Source organism: Mus musculus, chromosome 1 (genome assembly GCF_000001635.26).
Source record: "Mus musculus strain C57BL/6J chromosome 1, GRCm38.p6 C57BL/6J".
Lineage (NCBI taxonomy): Eukaryota > Metazoa > Chordata > Mammalia > Rodentia > Muridae > Mus > Mus musculus.
Window position 1 is genome coordinate 33,421,912 of NC_000067.6, and position 5,348 is coordinate 33,427,259.

The 5,348-nt window shown below is 38.6% G+C and overlaps 1 non-coding gene across 1 annotated transcript; it reads left to right on the plus strand.

Annotated features, from left to right (window-relative positions):
- The first annotated feature begins 821 nt into the window (after positions 1-821).
- Positions 822-927, plus strand: Gm23453. Its single transcript, XR_003949167.1, has one exon. It is a non-coding gene; the product is annotated as a U6 spliceosomal RNA (small nuclear RNA).
- Positions 928-5,348: the final 4,421 nt, after the last annotated feature.

A 5,348-nucleotide genomic window follows, 5' to 3' on the forward strand; every position in this document is an offset into this window, starting at 1 on the left:
GTCCAATGAATATTTATTTTAGTGCAGTAAACCTTTATAATTTAGCTTCTATGCTTCAACTCACTCTTCTTTCTTCCTCTCCCCTGCCCTCTCTCAGAAAATGCCATAGCCAGTACTTTGTTGAACAAGCCGGAACCCAGCTCTCATCCTCTCTCCCTCCATCAATCATCATCATGACAGAGGTCATTTCTCCATCCTAACTCTAATATGAAGCACCCATATGGTCACTTCTCAAGCTCAAATCATTGTGGTATCTTGTATGGATCACCTGTCTCCCTGCTTCAGTTTTGAGACCCACTTCCCTTTCACTTGACCCCCACCAATGGCAAAGTGATCGATTTTCTTTGCTTCTACTAGATCATCGATGCTAAAATAGCAAGGAACAGTGTGGGACACAGAGAACCTAAAATTTCAAGGTTTCAAAGGCACATGTGAAAATCCTGCAATACAAGGGAAGGTAACAACAGAGAGAAGGGCAGTGTTCACCCTGGGTGGAGACCCTCCCTTGTATAGACAAGGTAGAAAAAATAGCTTATGAAAAAGAACTTGGAAGGAGAATTGGCTGCTATGTTTGACCCAGTTTGCAAGAAATGTCATAAAAATATTCCATGTCCAGTGATTCACATTTAAAGTGAGTATATCTCTTTTACCTACTGCCCCTGTGCTTGCTCAGTGGCAGAGAGAGCTCTATTGTCAAGTTAGTGTTGTGCACAGGAGATAGTGTACTGCCTCTCTTCCCTAACTACCAAGACCAGCCATAAGCCTCAGTTTTGATATTATCTTCTCTTACTCTTAACATTGCCTGTCAAAAACCATCTAGAGTGCCACTTCGGCAGCACATGTACTAAAATTGGAACGATACAGAGAAGATTAGCATGGTCCCTGCACAAGGATGATGTGCAAATTTGTGAAGCATTTCATATTTTTAAAAAAAATCTAGGAAAGGCTAAAGACATACAAGTGACCTTTCTGGAGATAGCCGATCATATTGCATGGTCTGTGATAGGTGAACTCTAAATTGCAGGGCTTTTAGAGATCTCATCTCAGAATTGATTCTTGTTATTGTTGATATGCCTTTGCTGTCATTATAAAATTAGTCTACTAAGGAGCTGAAGAGGTTTGTCGCTCCATAGGAAGAACAACAATATGAACTAGCCAGTACCTCCAGAGCTTCCAGGGACTAAACCACCAACCAAAGAGTCCACATGGTGGGACTCATGGCTTCAGCTGCATATGCAGCAGAGGATGGCCTAGTTGGACATCAATGGGAGGAGAGGCCCTTTGTTCTATGAAGGCTCTATGCCCCAGTGTGGGGGAATGCCAGGGCAAGGAAGTAGGAGTGGGTGGGTTGGTGAGAAGGGGAAGGGGATAGGGGGAGAGTGTTTTTAGGGGGGAGACCAGGATAGGGGACAACATTTGAAATGTAAATAAAGAAAATATCCAATAAAAAATAAAATAAAATTAGTCTAATAATTTCTGGGCATTAATCAACCTTACTGGGCAGATTTTCTGCAATCAACAAAGATGTACTCTCTTGTTGCAATGCTATATAGAAAACTTAATGATTTCTTAACTTCTTATAATGATTCTATAGAATTCCTAAATTTGTACAAGTAATTTTGAGTCCTCATTGGCATAAAAGCTGCAGTTAGAGTTCTGTAAACCTTCAGGTGTCACAAGCTAATTGCACTAGGATGGAAAGCAGATTTGAAACAAATTTACAATCAGGGAAAACATTCCTTCTAGGCTAGGTGTGAAACCGTTGCCTGATAACTAAAGTTGTAAACTGGGACTGGACTGTGGGTGTAAAGATAGAAAACGAAATGTTGGCTAGATTTTTCTAGACAAAACTTCAATACTAATGAAACACAGGCAGATGATTTACCTCTTGACTAAACTGTGTTAACTTATAACATAAGAATTATTGTTTTAAACTCTTAATGAACTTATAGAACTACTGACAGATAATAGATGCTTATTAGTCTTAATGAAAACTTGTAAACATTCCTGCTGAAACTTCTTATTCAATTTATGATGAACTTTTGGAATGTAAAGACATTTGGAAAACCATGTGATTTATTCTCTGAAAATTCTTTAAGTACTAAGAAGAGAGCTCCTGGCTGACTTGCCAGACTAAAGAGCTCTAGCAATTTATCCTTTATTTAATTCTCCACTTCTAAAAAGCACTTGTTAATTCGTCAGACTTTAGTGCTTGTTTAAGCACAGAATAATAAGAGTTAAGTTTTCCAGTGCTTATTCTAGCATGTAGAATTAAAAAGGAAAAGTTAAGTTTCCTACAAGCCCAGAGATCATTAGTCTGTTAGCTTTCATCCAACACTGTGTCCCACTTCAACATGTTCCCCTAAGGGACAGGCCCCCAGCAACTGTCCAATGTTCTCTTGCCTCCGTTTTCTTGTTTACCACACTGAGATTATATCCACATCAATAAGGTCCTTTCCAGTCCTAAAACCCTACAGGAATAGTGGTTAATCATCTGCTGACCTGAGCTTTGCCTTAACATAACTGGCCTTACAAGTCAGTGAGACGTTAAGCCCATTGTATCTCTCACTAAGTGTAGCAGAAAGGCTCATAAGAGCCTTTGGTTTCTCTCCTGGGCATATATCCAGAAGCTATTCCAACTGGTAAGATGGAAAGATGCTCCACTATGTTCATAGCAGCCTTATTTATAATAGCCAGAAGCTGGAAAGAACCCAGATGCCCCTCAACAGAGGAACGGATACAGAAAATGTGGCACATTTACACAATGGAGTACTACTCAGCTATTAAAAAGAATGAATTTATGAAATTCCTAGCCAAATGGATGGACCTGGAGGGCATCATCCTGAGTGAGGTAACACAATCACAAAGGAACTCACACAATATGTACTCACTGATAAGTGGATATTAGCCCAAAACTTAGGATACCCAAGATATAAGATACAATTTGCTAAACGCATGAAACTCAAGAAGAATGAAGACCAAAGTGTGGACACTGTGCCGCTTCTTAGAATTGGGAACAAAACACTCATGGAAGGAGTTACAGAGACAAAGTTTGGAGCTGTGACGAAAGGATGGACCATCTAGAGACTGCCATTACCAGGGATCCATCCCATAATCAGCTTCCAAACGCTGACACCATTGCATACCCTAGCAAGATTTTGCTGAAAGGACCCAGATATAGCTGTCTCTTGTGAGACTATGCCGGGGCCTAGCAAACACAGAAGTGGATGCTCACAGTTAGCTATTGGATGGATTACAGGGCTCTTAATGGAGGAGCTAGAGAAAGTACCCAAGGAGCTAAAGGGATCTGCAACCCTATAGGTGCAACATTATGAACTAACCAGTACCCCGGAGCTCTTGACTCTAGCTGCATATGTATCAAAAGACGGCCTAGTCGGCGATCACTGGAAAGAGAGGCCCATTGGACACACAAACTTTATATGCCCCAGTACAGTGGAACGCCAGAGCCAAAAAAAATGGGAATGGGTGGGTAGGGAAGTGGGGGGGAGGGTATGGGGGACTTTTGGGATAGCATTGGAAATGTAATTGAGGAAAATACGTAATAAAAATATTAAAAATTAAAAAAATAATTCAATAATGTATTTCATAATATTTCATTTTAAAAGATTTAAAACCCTAATAGGAAATCGACTTTCTATAAGAGTATAAGAGCATATATTTTAAAGGTTCTTTTATAATTATTGTGAAATCTGTGCTTTAAAATGTGTTTTTGGAATAGATATCATGTTGAAAAATGGTAGGAAATTAAGATAATAAAGAAATAGAACAGAATCACAAGAGGAACAATCTCTAACCAGAGACAACTATACCAACTAACTCCAGAGATTACCACATGGCGAAAGGCAAACACAAGAATCTTACTAACAGAAACCAAGACCACTCACCATCATCAGAACCCAGCACTCCCACCTCGCCCAGTCCTAGCCACCCCAACACACCCGAAAAGCTAGACCCAGATTTAAAAGCATATCTCATGATGATGGTAGAGGACATCAAGAAGGACTTTAATAACTCACTTAAAGAAATACAGGAGAACACTGCTAAAGAGTTACAAGTCCTTAAAGAAAAACAGGAAAACACAACTAAACAGGTAGAAGTCCTTAAAGAAAAACAGGAAAACCCATCCAAACAGCTGATGGAAATAAACAAAACAATACTAGACCTAAAAAGGGAAGTAGACACAATAAAGAAAACCCAAAGTGAGGCAACACTGGAGATAGAAACCCTAAGGAAAGAAATCTGGAACCATAGATGCAAGCATCAGCAACAGATAACAAGAGATGGAAGAGAGAATCTTAGGTGCAGAAGAATCCATAGAGAACATGGACACAACAATCAAAGAAAATGCAAAATGCAAAAAGATCCTAACCCAAAACATCCAGGAAATCCAGGACACAATAAGAAGACCAAACCTAAGGATAATGGGAGTAGATGAGAATGAAGATTTTCAACTTAAAGGGACAGTAAATATCTTCAAGAAAATTCGAGAAGAAAACTTCCACAACCTAAAGAGAGAGATGCCTACGAACATACAAAAAAGCTTACAGAAATCCAAGTAGACTGAACCAGAAAAGAAGTTTCTCCCAACACATAATAATCAGAACAAAAAATACACTACAAAAAGATAGAATATTAAAAGCAATAAGGAAAAAAGGTCAAGTAACATATAAAAGCAGACCTATTAGAATTATATCAGACTTCTAACCAGAGACTATGAAAGCCAGAATCCTGTACAGATATTATACAGACCCTAAGAAAACACAAATGCCAGCCAGCAACACTCTCAATTACCATAGCTGGAGAAACCAAAGTAGCTATGACAAAACCAAATTCACACAATGCCTTTCCAAGAATCCAGCACTTCAAAGAAGCACTTAGAACCTTCTTAGGGATATTTTAACATCTCTCTACTCCCATTTTCTGTAGCTCTGGTAGTCACATTTGTCTTTCATATTGTATGAACTCATGTGTTTTTGTCATTATTTTCTTTAATAACAACATTGATATCATGCAGAACTCACACTTCTCAGGACGTTTGTTTTAATTTAGTATAATGATCCTCATTCGTATCTGTTGATGCAAATGTTATGTTTTCGTTCTGTTTTATGGCATTGAAGTTTTATGGCACTGCATTGTATATGGACACTACACTTGAACCATTAATTGGATGAAGGACACTCATATTGTTTCTAAATTCTCAATATCAGAACATCCTTTATTTCTGTCTCTGTTGTAGCAATGTGGGTCATCAGATTCTTTAATTCGTATGCGATGAATTGTTCTTGTACTCATGATGGATCCTGCTTAATTACAGTATATAATGTTTT